The sequence below is a fragment of the Scyliorhinus canicula genome, chromosome 9, assembly GCF_902713615.1.
Source record: "Scyliorhinus canicula chromosome 9, sScyCan1.1, whole genome shotgun sequence".
NCBI classification, from domain to species: Eukaryota; Metazoa; Chordata; class Chondrichthyes; order Carcharhiniformes; family Scyliorhinidae; genus Scyliorhinus; species Scyliorhinus canicula.
In genome coordinates, this window is record NC_052154.1 from 166,897,303 (window position 1) to 166,915,840 (window position 18,538).

Here is an 18,538-nt window from a genome sequence, read left to right on the forward strand (position 1 = left end):
CTTTTAAAACCTGCAGGACAGATCCAGTCTAGAAGGGTTGGAGTCGCTGGCTGGTATTGTAATGTTTCTTTATATTTTCTGTAAATAGTTTTTGCCTCTAAATAAACTGTCTGTTGCTGTTATCCACTGATGATCGTCTAGAGTTCCTGTTACTACAGATGGGCACTTGAGAGAAATAAACTAGCAGGGCGACAGGGATAGAGTGGGGAATGCTATTGGCTCGATTGCTTTATGGAAAGCGGCATGAATTTGATGAAGTGAATGTTCGTCCTTTTGTGGAGTAATGGTTCTATAACTCTAAGACAAGTGTGTTGGACAGCTGGGGGCTTGACCTGGGTATGGTAACATACTGGTCATGTGACCGGATTAAGTGATCTATAGACCTGGATTAATGAACAACAGTATAAATTTCACCATGGTAGCAGGGAGTTTAAACTTAGTTAATTCAATAAAATATGGATAAAAAGGCAATATCATTAATGGCGACCATGAAACTACTGTATTGTCACACAAAAAATCTGTTTCGCAGATATCTTTTTTGAGAAGGAAATTGTGTATCCTCAACTGATCTGGCTTTTATTTGACTCCTTAAAACCATACAGATCACTATGTTTCGACCTAGGCATTGGATTTAGAGGCAACAATGACACACCAAATCCAGTCGGCCTTTCTCCTCATTGATATAGAACATAGAACATAGAACAGTACAGCACAGAACAGGCCCTTCGGCCCTCAATGTTGTGCCGAGCCACGATCACCCCACTCAAACCCACGTATCCACCCCACACCCGCAACCCAACAACCCCCCCCCCCTTAACCTTACTCTTATTAGGAGTACTACGGGCAATGTAGCATGGCCTATCCACCTAACCCGCACATCTTTGGACTGTGGGAGGAAACCGGAGCACCCGGAGGAAACCCACGCACACAGGGGGAGGACGTGCAGACTCCACACAGACAGTGACCCAGCCGGGAATCGAACCTGGGACCCTGGAGCTGTGAAGCATTTATGCTAACCACCATGCTACCCTGCTGCCCCAGGTACTTGTGCCAAAATTGGGAGAGCTGTTCCACAGACTAATCAACCAGCTGCCTGATATAGTCACACTCTATTCACAGAATCATATATTTCAACCAGAGTCCCAGATTTCTCCATTACTATCCCTGGGATAGTAATGTCACACCAGAAGGACAGACCCACCCAGGCAGCACAGTGGTATCCCCCACACCAAACACTTGGAGGAAGCACCATGGGTAACAGGGAAACAAAAATGTCCACTGACTGGGAAACCTCAGTAGCACTGGTCAGTTCCTGAAGGACATGGTAGTCAGGCTCCAGGTACAGAGAGACATTATGAAGGAAAAACCTGGTTGACCACATCCTCACCAGTCCATTGTTTGCAAGTACATCCGGCCTTGACATTTTTGATAGATGTGACCACTACATAGATCTTGTGAGATGATCTTTCCTCCTCACACTGTGGACACTTTCCATGTTGTGAGAGGCTGCCACAATGCTAAATGGGATGGATTCAGAATAGATCTAGCACTAAGAATAAATCTTTGTGAAGCAGCTCTAAACTGGGAAACCATGAAAGCACTGTGGGCCATGGGAGCCCAACACCACAACCTGGAACCTCATGGCCCAGCATAATCCTCAATTTACCATTACCAAAATCTAGGAATGGAAAACACAAAAAATAAAACAAATCTTGATTCATTAAGGTAGAAGGGCATGGAGCAGCACCAGAAAAACTTAGAAATATAAAGTGGCAACTTTTGTGAAGCTATAGTTCTGTGCGCCTCACTTTAGGAAAGATGGGAAGGTGCTACAGAGAGGGCAGGAAAGATTCATGAGAATGATCCCAGGGCTAAGGAAATTCAGTTGCGTAGATAGATTGGAGAAATTGGGACAGCTTTCCTAGATGAGAGGGTTCAGAGGAGATTTGATAGATGTATTCAGAACATATCTGACTAGATAGGGAAAAACTGTTCCCACTGATAGAATGATTGAGAACAAGAGGAAATAGATTTAAGTTAATTGGAAAATAAGCAATGGCGACATGAGAAAAATCTTTTTCACGTAGCAGGTGGTTAGGATCTGGGACACTGCCTGAGAGTGTGGTGGAGACAAGGTTGATTGAAGCTTTCAAAAGGAAATTGGATCATCATCTAGAAAGGAAGAATGTGCAGGGTTAGGTGGAGAAGGCGGGGGAGTGGCACTCGGTGAACTCCTCCTTCGGTGAGCCAGCACAACCACAACAGGCCAAATGACCTTCCCTTCTGTGCTGTAAACATTCTATGATACAGCATTGGAATACATGTGTGCTGAGGTACGGAAGTGACGAATAAGGGCAGGGAATCATGTCTGGGTAGTTAGGGTTTAGGGCTGGGAGGGCGGGGGGGGGAGTTGGGTGTGTTATTATTATGGGTTTTTTGCATGTGTTGGAAATCCCTATTGTTTGAAATGTCAATGTTAAAATTATAAATGCCTCAATAAAATATTTTCTGAAAAAAAGGAATACATGCATGCTAAACAGAATTAATAACGCTGGATACAGATAAGCGATCCCATATCCAGTGGATCAGATCAAAGGCCGTCATCCTGCTACATCCAGTCACTAATACTGGAGGACAAAAAACAACAGATGTGAGAAAGAGGTGGTTCCAGGGACACTCCCATCCTCAGTGAAGGCAAAGCCCAGCACATCACTGCAAGACAAGGCTGGCGCCTTCACTTCTCGATCGAGGAGTGCCAATTGGATGGTGCAGATCAGCCTTCTCCTGAAATCTCACGAACTCCGAAGCCAGTCTTCAGCCGATTTGATTTACTCCACTTGATATTAAGAAACAGCTAAATAGCAGCCCAGTGGTGACAGCCACCCTCCAATCCTGGAACCAACTGCGGCAGCAACTTGGCCTGACCAAAATGTCGAACAGGGCTCCCATCTGCAACAACCATAGGTTCAAACCAGCACTGACCGACGCCACCTTCAAAAGGTGGAGGCAGGACGGGGGGACACTGACAGTCAGGGACCTATACACGGACGACAGGATCGCAACACTGGACGAACTGACAGAGAAATTTCAGCTAGCTGGGGGGAACGAGCTACGGTACCTGCAGCTCAAAAACTTCCTACGAAAGGAGACAAGGACGTACCCACAACCGCCACGACAGACACTACTGGAAGACCTACTGGACGCAAGTATCCTAGAGAAAGGGAACTGTAGTGACATGTATGACCGACTGGTAGATAGGGACGACACCGTACTGGACGCAACAAGGAGGAAATGGGAGGACGACCTGGGGATGGAGATCGGGTGGGGACTCTGGAGCGAAGCACTGCATAGGGTCAACTCCACCTCCACGTGCGCAAGGCTCAGCCTGACGCAACTAAAAGTGGTACATAGAGCCCACTTAACAAGAACCCGTATGAGTAGGTTCTTCCCGGAGGTGGAAGACAGATGTGAACGGTGCCAAAGAGGCCCGGCCAACCACGCCCACATGTTCTGGTCTTGCCCCAGACTCGTGGAGTACTGGACAGCCTTCTTCGAGGTAATGTCCAAAGTGGTGGGAGTGAGGGTGGAGCCATGCCCGATAGTGGCGGTCTTCGGGGTTTCAGAACAGCCAGATCTATTCCTGGGGAGGAGGGCGGATGCCCTTGCCTTTGCCTCCCTGATCGCCCGCCGTAGAATCCTGTTTGGCTGGCGGTCAGCAGCACCGCCCAGAGCTGCGGACTGGCTGTCCGACCTCTCGGAATCTCTCCAAATGGAGAAAATCAAATTTGCCATCCGAGGGTCGGACGACGGCTTCCACAGAACGTGGGAGCCATTCATGCAACTGTTCCGGGACCTATTTGTGGCCAATGTACAAGAGGAAGAATAGTCGGGGGAAGGTAGCGGGAGGGGGGGGGGGGCTACAGGTTCGTTACGGGGGTTCGATGGCTAGCTAAGGCCCAAAACCAAGCTAAATAAACATGTTGAGGGGGGGGGGGGGGGGCGCAGTTACTACTACGAAGATGCTTACCTGTAAATATGTATGTTAATTTTTGCGTGTTTGTTTTTGTTTGTTTTTTTTTTTCTCTCTCCTAACAATTTGTAATTTGTTCAATATAAAATACGAAAACTGAATAAAAACATTTATAAAAAAAAAGAAACAGCTAAATACACTGGATATAGCAAAGGCTTGGGTCCCATCAACATCTCAGTTGCAATGTTGAACACTTGCTCTGGAACTAGCTATGCCTCCAGCCAAAGCATTCCAGTACGGCAACAAAATTGGCATCTAGGTGAAAAGCTGCACATATATGCCGGTCCACAAACATCAGGACAAATCCAATCCAATCAGTAGGCGTTCGATCAGCAGCAGCAGTGAGGAAGTTTGTTTTTAGCAGAGCTATCAAGCAACATTTATTCACCAATTGCTTGCTCACCGCTGTCAGGTTCTGCCAGGACCACTTGGCTGCATAGCTCATTACAACGTTGATTTAAACATGGGCAGAAGAGCTTAATTCCAGAGGTGAGAGGAGTGAAAGTGATTGCCCTTGACACCAAGACTGAGTGTGACATCAAGGTGTCTTGTAAAATTGAATCAACGGAAAACATTGAAAAACTCTCCAGTGGTTGGAGAGAAACCTAATAAGAAGGAAGATGGCTGTGACTTTGGAGATCAATCACCTCATCCACAGGGCATCGCTGCAAAGGTTTCCCAAGGTGTTGTCCAAGGCCCAACTACTTTTAGCTGCTTTATCAATGGCATTCCTCAGCAATGAGCAAATGATTCAGGATAAACAAGATCAGAGTTGAATGCATGGGAGAAATGGGTTTCAATTCATGTGTTACTGGCACCAGTACTGGGGAAAAAGGGAGCTTTTCTCTTTGGATGTGTTTCACCTGAACTGCACAGGAACCAGTGTCCTAGCAAATTAAGTAACTAGGAATGGAGCTTTAAACCAAAGAGTGGGCTATCAAAGATTCAAGTGAGAGAAAATTTCAAAAGTTGAAGAGCAAGGATAATAGTGCAGAATAGTAATATACGTAGTGATAACCAGAGTCTATAGGAAGGGAAAGAGCATGCACATGAATGCACCAGCAAATGGGCTACGAGTAGGGAAAATGGTATAAAGACAGAATTAAAAGCTATTTATCGGAATGTATTTGTGAATACCTATATGATAGGTGAATTGATTCATTTATATAAATGAATGAATATGATGGCCCAACAACGTGGTTGCAAGGTGGCTAAAGCTGGTAACTGAATATTCAATGGTGTTTAACATTTTAAAAGGATAGGAAGAAAAGAAAAGTAGATGAGGTAGCTCCGTAAATAAAGGATGAGATCAGTATAGGAGTGAAAAAGGGCGGCACGTTGGCATATTGGTTAGCACAGTTGCTTCAGAGCTCCAGGGTCCCAGGTTTGATTCCCGGCTTGGGTCAATGTCTGTGCGGAGTCTGCACATTCTCTCCGTGTCTGCATGGGTTTCCTCCGGGTGCTCCGGTTTCCTTCCACAGTCTAAAGTTGTGCAGGTTAAGTGGATTGGCCGTGGTAATTGTTCCTTAGTACAAAAGGTTAGATGGGGTTACTGGGATAGGGTTGGCGGCGTGGGCTTAAGTAGGGTGCTCTTTCCAAGGGCCAGTTCAGACGATGGGTCGAATGGCCTTCTTCTGCACTGTAAATTCTATGATTGTAAATGATCTTGGTTCGGAAGGTCAAGATGTACAAGCAGTTTGGGTGGAGTAAGATATAGCAAGGGAACTAAATAATTGATGAGAGTAGCCCCCTACCTCAACAGTAGCTACTCTGATAGACAGAATATAATTCAAGAAATAATGAGGGCTTAGAAGGAACTGCAAGAATAATGGGTGATTTTATACTTCAAATAGACTGGACAAATCAAATTGGCAAAGATGGCCTTAAAGACATATTCCTAGAATATATTCAGGATAATTTCTGAGAACAATAAGTTTTGTAACCAATGTGTGAAGAGGCTATTTTTAGAACTCTTCAGTCTCAGGGTGAGAAACTTGGGTCTTAAACTAGTGTCTTAAACTTAAGTAAAAACAATTACAAAAGCATGAAGAAAAAGTTCGGTAAAGCGGACTGGGAATATAAACTAAAAGGTAAGACGATAAGATAAGCAAGGCAGACATTTAAGGAGATATTAGATAACTCTCAAAGATATATTCCATTGAGAAAGAAAGCCCATTTGAGGAGATTAGCCAGCTGTAGATAACTAAGGAAGTTAAGTACAATGCTGTGAAATTTAAGGGTAGGGCGTAAAATTGAGAAAACTTCAAAAACCAGCAAACCGATCATTAAAAATAATACTGGAGGGAGGAATTAAAAATAATAAGAGGGAGAAATTTATATCTGTCTTCATGGCAGAAGACACTAAAAGACTCCCAATGATTACAGAAAATCAAGGGTGGAACATGAAATAATCGCTATCACAAGAGCAAAAGTATTAAGAAAAATAATGGCTTAAAGGTTGACAAGTCTCCTGGACTTGATGGCCTGTCCCCTTGGGTATTAAAAGGTGTGGCTGCAGAAATACTTAGTCGAAATCCTCCAAAGTTCCTCAGCTTCTGGAATGGTCCCAGCCGATTGCAAAATTGCGATTGTAATCATAAATCTTGGGCGGGATTCTCTGGCCCTGAGGCTAAGTGTTGATGCTGCTATAAACGCCGTTGCGTTTCCTGACTACGTCAACACGGCCCCAGGATCAGGGCGCTGGAGCGGTTCACGCCACTCCAGCTGCTGATCCGGCCGTGGAATGGGCGCCAGGGGATGTGTGCATGCGCAGTGGGTCCGGCGTGAGTCCGCGCATGCGCAGTCCCACCGGCGCGATTTCCGCACATGTGCGGTGTCTCCTTTGACCATGCCAGCCCCGACCCAACATGGCGCAGGACTACAGGCGCGGCGCGGACGAAAGGAGGCTGGGAGACAGAGAGGCCGGCCCGCCGATTGGTGGGTCCCGATCGCGGGCCAGGCCACATCGGAGGCACCCCCTCCCAGGGTCGGACCCGCCACTCCACCCCACCCAACCCTTCAACGCCGAGGTCCTGCCGGCTCAGAGCAGGTTAGAATGGCGCCGGCGGGACTAGTTTTTTTAACAGCCGCTCGGCCCATTCAGGCCCATCCACGTAGAGCGGCCCCAGACCGGCGCCGCGCCGACCACGCCGGCCCCAATGGTGCCTATTCCCCGCTCTGCGGAGAATCGCGTCCCGAGGTCAGGGCAGCGTGGCGCGAATCCCACGGCCCCCCAGTGACTCTCCGACCTGGCGCGGGGTCGGAGAATCCCGCCCCTTGTTCAAGAAAGGAGTGAGATGGGGATCAGGAAACTGCCAGCCAGTTTGTCTGACATTAGTCACTGTAAAAATGTACAATGGGACATTTAGAAAAGCAGAGTCAATATCGTTTTATGAAGGGGAAATAGTGCTTGACAATTTATTAGAATTCTTTGAGGATGTAACTGTTCGGAAAACAAAGATAGTTTTGAAGGATCTATATTTATATTGAAAAACATCAGAAATAAGATATAGTTTTAAGTGTGTTTAATTTAATGTTCGATGCCTGGAGGTAAGATTTGTGCTGTACATAGGTATATGTGAGCGTTGGTTAAGTTCCAACTGTGTTTCTATTGTGTTTGGAGAATACATAGGCCAGCAGAAGTATATGGATGTTGCTCAGCAACTGGGGCTTGTAAGGTAGAAAAGCTGTGAGTTTTTAGTTTTGGCTGAATTTATGATCAGTTGAAGAAGGCAGTTCTCACAGCTCTGCTAGAAGCAGTTAGTTTAGAAAGCTAGAGAGACAACATCTCTCTCAGCTTTGCTAAAAGAAAAGCCATACCTAGGTAATGGCTAAGAAAACAAGTGCAGAGATGTGAAGAGCAGTTAGTTAAGGAAACTAGAGAAATGAAGAAAGGTTTCCAAGACGTCTAAGATTAAAGTGACTAGAACTGTTCAGTAACAACTTGCAGAGCTGATAAGAAAGCTGAGACATCAGAAAGATATCTGAAGCGATTTTCAGGTTTGTGAGATTTTACTGCAGCCTGTGGAACGGAAGTTGAAATAATTAAGGAAATCGGTGGCCGATGACAAAAATTGTGTAAAGGCAGTTATGACAAAGGAAGCCTAAAACGGGGTGGTGTAAAATTCTGGACTGAACTCACTGTCAAAAGTGGAGCAGGAACTTGGGTTAGAAGAGTTATTAGTAAACCTAGACTGGATTTTGGAATGCAAACCACTAAGGGAAAGGATAATTATGAGAGAAGATTTAAAAGCGTGGTTTTGCGAGTGGATTTTGGAAACTCTCCCGTGGCAATCATCTGGGGAAGTTCTGAGGAGACATTCACATTCACTTGGGGTTCAGGGTGGAGAGTGTATTTGCTCACAGTCACCATTGTAGATTAAGATATACTTTGTAATCCATGTTAATCCTAAAGCCTTTATGCAATTATTAAGATAAGGGGTGAGTAAAAGCATATTATATCATCATCCAATTTTTTTCACATTTAATAAATGGTTTTTTTCTTGGTGTTAAAACTAATTAGTGGTTCTGTGACTCTGTTTCCCCACATTTTATGAAGGAAAAGAAAAGTTACGGCCTTTTGAGCCAGAGTTCCATTCAGAGATCTTCCCATCTGGTTATAACTTTAACTGGGATCGTCACAGTAACAAGCAGCAGAAATAAAGAGGATCAAGTAGATGCAGTATATTTAGATTTTCAAAAGGTGCCACATAAAAGGTTACTACAGAAGAGCTTGTGTTGTTGGAGGCAATTCATTAGCATGGATAGAGGATCAGCCAACTAAAAGGAAATGAATAGCCAGGATAAATTGATAATTTTCAGGTTGGCAAAATATAACTCGTGGGTGTCACAGAGATCAATGCGAGGCATAAACCATTAATAATCTATTTTAATAACTTGGGTGAAGGGACAGAGTTTATTGTAGCCAAATTGGTTGATGATAAAAGATAGTTTGGGAAGCAAGTTACGAGAACACAACTCTGCAAAGGGGTACAGCTAGGTTACGTCAGTGGGCCAAAATATGGCAGATACATTACAATGTGGGCAAATGTGAGCTTATCTACTTTAGTAGTAAAAATAGGAAAGCAAAATATTTAAATGGAGAGTCTATGAAATGCTATGGTGCAGAGGGATCTGGGTATCCTTTTATATGAAGCGCAGAAATGTTAGCATGTAGGTATAGCATGCAATTATAAAGGCAAAATGGAATATAGGCCTAAGTTGCAAGCGGGATGCAGTATTAAAGTTGGATAGTCTTGTTAGAATTGTGCAGTATATTGCTGAGACCATACTAGAGTGTCGTGTACAGTTTTGAACCCCTTATTTAAGGTGAGATATATTTGAATTGGAGGCATTTCAGAGGTCTGCTCGTACATATAGGCAGGTTGGGCCTATACCCATTGGAGTTTAGAAAAATGAGAGATGATCTTATTGAAACATTAAAAATTCTGAGGAGACTTTATAGGTCAGATGCTGGGACAATGTTCTCCCTCATGGTGGAATCTAGAAGTAGGAAGCACAGTTTCAGAATACAGGATATCCCATTTAAGACAGAAATTAGGAAGAATTTCTTCTCTCAGAAGTTTATGAACCTTTGGACTTCTCTACCCAGAGAGCAGTGGAAGCTGGGTCATTGAATATATTCAAGGCTGAGCTAGACAGATTTTTGAACTACAAGGGAGTCAAGGGTTGTGGGGCGGACAGTGAAGTGGAGTTGAGACCACAATACGATTAGCCATGATCTTAATGAATGGTGGAGCTAGTTCAAGGGGCTTATGCACTATTCCTACTGCTACATGCTCCTATATCCACGGGTGATTACATAGCATTCAGTTCCATTTGCAACCACTCACATAATAAAGCTGTCTGTGCCCACAAGCAGCAATACCAGGACAACATTCAGGTTTGGCCTGATAAGTTGTAAGTGACATTAGTGCCACAAAAGTATCAGGTAATGATCATCTCCAGAAAGGGAGAATCTAACCATCTCCCCTGAACACAATGGCATTACCATCACTGAGTCCTCCATCAGCAACACCCTGATAGCGACCATTAACCAGAAAATTAACAGGCCAACCAGATACTGTGGCTACAAAAGCAGGTCACGAAGTTGGAAATCACCACTTGATTCATAAAGCTCATCCACCATCCACAAAGCACAAGTTAGGAGCCTGAATCAGTTTAGTTCTAATGACACTTGAGGGTCACTGGTCCAAGAAAAAGCAATCCACTTGATAGGCATGCCATCCACCACATTTAACATTTACCTTCTCCACCACCAAGGCACCATGGCTACAGTATGCACTGTTCAGAAATCCAGATTTACCTTGTCGAGAGCAGAGGCAGGGAACTCCAAGTTGCAGCAAGCCTTGAGAGTTTGGTGCATGCAAACGCTGGGAGTAGGCAGGCGATGCATGCGCAATCCAGTAGTTAAAGAGCTTGGTTATCCTGAAATCAGTGCATCTGCGGAAAAAGAGAAAAAAAAAGAAACCGCACTAAAACGTGGGTCACAGGACCAGCAGCAGAGCACCTTAGCTAAGAGGAGTCCCAGACAGGGGATAAGGAGGTGACAGGGAGATGTCCCAAAGGGAGAGGAAGCAGGAGGAAGATCCATAGGGAGAGGTCAGGGAGAGGTCAAAATGTTAAAAAAAGAGGGCCAAAGAGGTTCCAAGCTGAAAGAGGACTGTATTTGGCAGACTCAAAGAGGGTTCAGGAGGAGACCTGGTAATCGACGAGAGCTCCGGAGAAGCCCTGGCAATCAAGGAAGGCAGCAGAAGGTTGTGCCCTATTGAGTCAAAGAGCTGAAGTTGTGCGTGTGAGTCGGTGCTCGAAGGCAGACTCGAGAATCCAGAAGAGAGTCTTGGAAGATGAGATTGAAATCCTGGATGTTGTGCCATCGCTGAGGCCAAACAAGTTGGAGCAACATTTAGAGAGAATTCCAGTGTGAGATCTTTGATGGTAATTCCTCATGACAGAGACAGAGTTTCATTGAGATTGGTTCACTCACTATTCACTGGAATCTTGGTAGGTTTTTGAGAAATTTGTGATATCTGTCTTGGTCGCATCTATGTATGGTCCAGTATGGTTTGTTCAACCATAGTTTGCAAGTTAACTCACATGTATCTCATATTAACCCTGGATGTTAAACAAGACAGATATTAAAAATTGTTTTATTGTTCCGACCTTGTAGTTTGTAAGTTTGTTCAAATATCGTAAAATCTTGTGGTTTTATTCTTTTAGCGAGTGTCTTGAAAATCAAACTTTGTCTACTTTAAGCAAAGCGTTAATGGTCCCTAACCAGATCATACCAAACATTTGGGGCTCTGGCCCAGGATCATAAATAAACTGGGGGCTCTTAGAACATAGAGCATACAGTGCAGAAGGAGGCCATTCGGCCCATCGAGACTGCACCGAGCCACTTAAGCCCTCACTTCCACCCTATCCCCGTAACCCAATAACCCCTCCTAACCTTTTTGGTCACTAAGGGCAATTTATCATGGCCAATCCACCTAACCTGCACGTCTTTGGACTGTGGGAGGAAACTGGAGTACCCAGAGGAAACCCACGCAGACACAGGGAGAAAGTGCAGACTCCACACAGACAGTGACCCAGCGGGGAATCGAACCTGGGACCCTGGCGCTGTGAAGCCACAGTGCTATCCACTTGTGCTGCCCAAAATCCTCTTGGGGGATTTCAAATCCACAGACAAAGTGCTGATACTAAGCACTAAGATCAAGGTTGATAGGTTGTTAAAACTGCAGTACTTAATGCTTATGTGTTTGTGCCTGCAGCATATAAATTAAAATTTCAGATTTTAAAAAGACCAAGGGCACGATCTAACTGAAAAGTTTCTAAGTGTAATTTCAGGCGGGTTTGGCTGGGGGTTTCTCCGCAGCTTTATCCGTGAGTTCCCGACCGCTATCTAACAACACGTAGTCACTTTTTCGGGCCCCGGGGGGTTTCTCTCCAGGCTAGTCGATACTTCAAATTTTTTTCATCACTGGGGAGCTGAGCTGACTGGCCAGGCCGGCTCCTCAGAGATCGGGTCACCATTTTGAAAGCGTGCCCCAATCTCTCAGTGAGCTTGAGGGTCCCCCACACACCCAACCCATGGGCACTGTCACTCCCACAGCCCCAAAAATGAGGACACCCTGCTATGGGGTCCTTTTTCAGGCCTTTCCATGCCTCCTTTTGGGTCTCCCCCCGCCAGGACCCCCACCCTTCACACCCCCAACTTTCTAGAGGCCCCTTCATACCTGCCCTTCCCCACTCCCCCCCCCATCCTTCACACCACCCTCATCTCTCCTTTCATGGGCATGGCCCCTTTCAGGCCCTTAGCCTTGGAAGTGCCACCCTGGGATCTGGGCACCTTGGCACTGGCACACTGGCAATGCTCCTGCCAGATTGGTAGATCCCCTGCCAGCCTGGCAGTGCCAAGGTGCCCGGTTGCCAGGAGAACCAGGGTTCCACCCTGCCCTGTCCCTTACCACCCAGGGACTCCCAATGGCCTGGGAGACCCCCTAGGTGTCATGTCGCCTGGTCCACGTTTGTGTGTACCCTGTTAATTGTTACCCATCTGACTGGGAAGCCAGTTAGATCACGGGAGGCCATTAGATCAGCCTTCCATCTTGCGAATGAGATGGAGATAGCTCTTAATTGGCCTCAATTAGCTTCACGCCTCATCTAGGCGGGTTAGATTGCAAACCGCCCGGCACCCGCGCAGTTCCCAATTTGGGCCTCTCCGTGATGTAACTGCCACATGGAGCCTTACCAGGCACAATGCGGCCGCTAAATCATGCCCCAAATGAAACATTTGTAGAATATTCTAAGGAGAAAGAAATGTTGTGGGGTTGGTGGTTTTGATTAATGGAATTAGAACAAACTGCTGAGAATATGAGAGAGCTAATAATACTGAAAGAATTTTCAAACAGCATCCCAATAATTATTAGGTCACGCCTGGAAGAATGTAAGATATCGAAGGTGCAAGGTTCTGGTAGATCAGTATGATACATCACCTAGGCAGCTAGATGGTAGTGGAGCCATTTTTAAATTCACAGGGAATCTGAAGCAAGAGTGCAGCTTTAGGGAGAAGGCAAAAGCTGGCCCAATCAATAAAAATGATAATGTAGAGATAAAAATTATGTAACGAAACTCAGGATGCTTTTCTTGCTAAAAGGTAGGACATCATAAAGCCGATTTTTGGAAGCTGAACGATAAACCAGTGGCACGAACGCTTAAGACGTCTTCTGAAAATGTCTTGAGGAAAAGAAATGGGTGTGAAATCAGTGGCATTGGTTCAAGTGTCAGGAATTTCCACAGGGAAATCTGCACCAGAAATTGAAGATTGTAAGAAACCAATTGTATCTAATGTTTTTATCTTGGGAACATATATACAGATGCAAAGGATTATAAGGAGTTGATACTTGAACGGAAAGTCATTCCATTTTTATTCAAGAAAGAGCGCAGAAAAATTGTTATCCGGAGAGATACTGGTTCAGCTAAGAACTTGTTAGCGAAGGATTTGGACCTTCCTTCAGACAGCTCGCTCAATCAGAATGTACTAATAAAGGGTATTGATGAAGTCTGTGCCTTTACCTTTGTATTAAGTACATTTAATTTGTGTTCTTATGAAGGAGCTTTGTGTGGTTGAAATTGTTCTGAAATTACCAGTTAAAAACGTAGATTTTATGCTCAACAATGATAAAGCGAGTAGTCTCGTTTTTCCACTTTCTGGGATGGGGTATCATAGTTCCAAAGCTGTTCCTGTGAATAAAACGTCCTTGCCTATCTGTGATCCAGTTGAACAAATAACTGATTCAAGTAAATCCATCTCAGTAATGGACAATACAGAGGCAACAAAATGCCTGCAGAATTGCCAAAGAAAGATTTTCAGCAGAAAGTACAGACCACAAGGTGATCTGGAAGGGTCAATGAGCCTGACACTGAATTACGAGTACTTGCCAGTGCTGAGACACAGGAGACAGCAGCAGAAATCCTGGCAGTTCAGTTCAGTTATACAACAAAAATCCAGGCAAGTGGACAGTCCGTAAAAGACCATTTAAAACCCCAAGAGGATTGGAATGATGTGGTTTGTGAATTCATGGAAGACTTAAAGAACTGGAAAGGGAAATAAAAATCCAAAATGAAGAAGTAAATAAGTAACTTTTGAAATGGCATCAGTAGAAATTAAAAGATCTGAATGTATTCAAAGATCAAACCCAAAGGGAACACAAACCACTTTCATTTAAACAATAAAAGCATCTCAATAACATTCTTAACAGCCCAAAAAAGCTTTATATTCGATAAGGGATTGGCACACAAAGTAGCCATTTTGACCTTGCTGTCTCACAATGAGAATTTACCAATTCAGAAGATCAATTTAAAGATGGAATTACACCCACAGCTTACAAAATGGGTGACAGTTGGTCTGTGAATTTAACTGAAGCATTTGTTGCAGAGATAAAGGAAGAGCATAAAAAAATGCTGGTGCTAAGTTATGTTAATGTTGTGTTCTTTAATCCTGTTAATTTTTCTTGTTACATGTATTTGCTTTTGTCATGGTTGAGCGTTTGTAGCTGTGTGTGTAACTGGAACAACGTGTAATGGTTATCTAGTCAGTATGTAACAAGCTATTTATAACCCAAGGCCTACTACATCTTCGGTCCTGAGAAATGCCCAGCCTACCTCAGATTACCCGGACAGGATAAGGTGCATGAAAAGTTTGAGCAACAGTTGAAGCTAGCCATTTCATGTTGCTACTACACAATAGCAACGCAGTGGTATTGTCAAGCCAAAAAGACTTTCAGCCTATCAGAGTAATGTGGTAACAAATTTCAGTGCCAGTGTGATGCCAGGTATTTCGGCCATTATGTCGCAACGATTGGTGGATCTTATCAAATAGCATATCCCTTTGGCTGCTCACAGCAGGCAAAGTTGAAAAACATGAAGATAGATACATTTCCAGGGCCAGATGGGATATACCTCAGAATACTGAAAGAGGCGAGGGATGAAATTGCTGGGGCCTTGAGAGAAATCTTTGTATCCTCACTGGTTACAGGGGAGGTCCCAGAGGATTGGAGAATAGCCAATGTTGTTCCTTTGTTTAAGAAGGGTAGCAAGGATAATTGAGGAAATTACAGGCCGGTGAGCCTCACGACAGTAGTAGGGAAATTATTGGAGAGGATTCTTCGATACAGGATTTACTCGTACTTGGAAATAAGTGGACGTATTTGTGAAAGGCAACATGATTTTGTGAAGGGGAGGTCGTGTCTCACTAACTTGATTGAGTTTTTCCAGGCAGCAACGAAGATGATTGATGAGGGTAGGGCAGTGGGTGTTCTTCAGTAAGGCCTTTGACAAGGTCCCTCATGGCAGACTGGTACATAAGGTGAAGTCGCATAGGATCAGAGGTGAGGTGGTAAGATGGATGTTGTTCCTCTGTTCAAGAAAGGGAATAGGAATGACCCTAGTAATTATAGGCCGGGTAGTCTTACTTCGCTGGTCGGTAAGTTAATGGAAAGAGTCCTGAGGGATAGGATTAATGACCATTTGGAAAGATGCAGCTTAATCCGGGATAGTCAACACGGATTCGTGAAGGGTAAGTCTTGCCTCATAAATTTGATTTAATTCTTTGAGGAGGTAACTAAGTGTGTAGATGAAGGTAGAGCAGTTGATGTCGTATACATGGATTTCAGTAAGGCGTTTGATAAGGTTCCCCATGGTCGGCTCATGAAGAAAGTAAGGAGATGTGGGATAGAGGGAAATTTGGCCAATTGGATAAGTAACTGGTTAACATATAGAAACAGAGGGTGTTGGTGGATGGAACATTTTCAGACTGGAGACCAGTTACCAGCGGTGTACCACAGGGATCAGTGCTGGGTCCTCTATTATTTGCGATTTTTATCAATGACTTGGAGGAGGAGGCTGAAGGGTGAGACAGTATATTTGCTGATGACACCAAGATTGGTGGAGTAGTGGATGAGGTGGAGGGCTGTTGTAGGCTGCAGAGACATTGATAGGATGCAGAGCTGGCCGAAAAATGGCAGATGGAGTTTAACCCTGATAAGTGCGAGGTGATTCATTTTGGTAGGACAAATTTGAATGCGGATTTCAGGGTCAACAGCAGGGTTCTGAGGAATGTGGAGGAACAGAAAGATCTTGCGGTGCATGTCCACAGATCTCTGAAGGTTGCCACTCAAGTGGGTAGAGCCGTGAAGAAGTCCTATAGTGTGTTAGCATTTATTAAAAGCCGTGGGGTTTTGCTGCAACTGTACAGGACACTGAGCCACAGTTGGAGTATTGTGTGCAGTTCTGGTCACCTCATTATAGGAAGGATGTAGAAGCATTGGAAAGGGTGAAAAAGAGATTTACCAGGATGCTGCCTGGACTGGAGGGTAGGTCTTATGAGGAAAGGTTGAGGGAGCTAGGGCTTTTCTCATTGGAGCGAAGGAGGATGAGAGGCGACTTAATAGAGGTTTATAAGATGATGAGGGGGATAGAAAGAGTGGACGTTCACAGACTATTTCCTCGGGTGGATGTAGCTGTTACAAGGGGGCATAACTATAAGGTTCGGGGTGGGAGATATAGGAGGGATGTCCGAGGTAGGTTCTTTACTCAGAGAGTGGTTAGAGTGTGGAATGGACTGCCTGCTGTGATAGTGGAGTCAGACACTTCAGGAACTTTCAAGCGGTTATTGGATAGGCACATGGAGCACACCAGAATGACAGGGAGTGGGATGGCTTGATCTTGGTTTCGGAACAAAGCTCGGCACAACATCGAGGGCCGAAGGGCCTGTTCTGTGCTGTTCTATGTTCTATGGATACAGAACTGGCCCGGTCATAGAAGACAGAGGGTAGCAATGGAAGGGTGCGTTTCTGAATAGAGGGCTGTGACTAGTGGCGTTCCTCAGGGATCAGTGCTAGGACCTTTGCAGTTTGTAATAAATATATACCCAAATGATTTGATGGAAAATGTAACTGGTTGGATTAGTAAATTTGCATACAACACAAAGGAATTGCGGATAGCGATGAGGACTGCCAGAGGATACAGCAGGATATAGATCGGTTGGAGACTTGGGCGGAGAGATGGCAGATGGAGTTTAATCCAGACAAATGTACGGTAATGCATTTTGGAAGGTCTAATGTAGATAGGAAATATACAGTAAATGGTAGAACCCTTAAGAGTATTGATAGGCAGAAGGATCAAGGTGTACAGGTACACAGGTCTCTGTAAGTGGCAACGCAGGTGGAGAAGGTAGTCAAGAAGACATATGGCACGCTTGCCTTCATAGGCCGGGGCATTAGAGGTTAAAAATTGGCAAGTCATGTTGCAGCTTTATAGAATCTTAGTTAGGCCGCACTTGGAATATAGTGTTCAATTCTGGTCGCCACACTACCAGAAGGATGTGGAGGCTTTGGAGAGGGTGCAGAAGATATTTACCAGGATGTTGCCTGGTATGGAATACGTTAGCTATGAAGAGAGGTTGGAGAGGCTTGGTTTGTTCTCAGTGGAACAACGAAGATTGAGGGGCGACCTGATAGAAGTCTACGGGATTATGAGGGGCATGGACAGAGTGGATAGTCAGAAGCTTTTTCCCAGGCTGGAAGAGTTAATTACTACGGGGCTTAGATTTAAGGTGCGAGGGCCAAAATTTAAAGGAGATGCACGAGGCTTTTTTACACAGAGGATGGTGGCAGCCTGGAACTTGCTTCCGGGGGAAGTAGTGGAAGCAGATACGACAGTGACTTTTAAGGGGCGTCTTGACAAATACATGAATAGGATGGGAATAGAGGGATATGGTCCCTGGAAGGGTAGGGGGTTTTAGCTCAGATAGGCAGCATGGTCGGTGCAGGCTTGGATGGCCGAAGGGCCTGTTACTGTGCTGTAATTTTTCCTTTTTCTTTGTACTGACCGCACCCACCTAACCAGGCCTGTTAGCAAAAGTCAAAACCAAGTATCCAACATTAGATGTGGTTCCACAATTGGACAGCATTTGCTAAACAATCCTGATTGTATTAAGAATTACACTGACAATCAGTTTAAGCACATTATCAGTATCTCAAAAATCAATCTTTGTCTACTTTAAACTAAGTTATTGGTCCCTAATCAGAGTGAACAAAACATTTGAAGGCCTGGTACAGGACAATAACAGTACAATCTACTATGTGCTTAATTAACTCAACAAGTGCTTGTCAGCAAAGTGATGGAAGTTGTCATTGACAGTGCCATCAAATGGCACTTAGTCAGCATTATCCTGCTCACTACGCTCAGTTTGATTTCTGCCAGGGCCACAGCTCCTGACCTCATTGCAGCCTTGGTCTAAATATGGACAAAAAGAAGCTGAGCAAAACTGGAGTCAATGGGAATTAGGGGGGAAACTCTCCACTGGTTGAAGTCATACTGAGCAAATAGGAAGATAGATGTGGTTGTCGCAGGTCAATCATATCAATTCCAAGGCATCACTGCAAGAGTTCCTCACGGTAATGTCATTGGCCCAACCATCTTCAACTG

General features: G+C 44.7%; 1 protein-coding gene across 7 annotated transcripts in view; it reads right to left on the bottom strand.

The window, feature by feature from the left end:
• stk33 (serine/threonine kinase 33) overlaps positions 1–18,538 on the bottom strand; it is a 243,418-nt gene that overhangs the window by 195,640 nt on the left and 29,240 nt on the right. For 3 of the 7 annotated variants that reach the window (XM_038808124.1, XM_038808122.1, XM_038808127.1), the window contains exon 2: positions 10,356–10,492. The exons of the other annotated variants lie outside the window; for them this stretch is intronic. The gene's annotated coding sequence lies outside the window, so the exon portion shown is untranslated. The remainder of the gene's footprint in view (positions 1–10,355; positions 10,493–18,538) is intronic. 7 annotated transcript variants of the gene reach the window in all.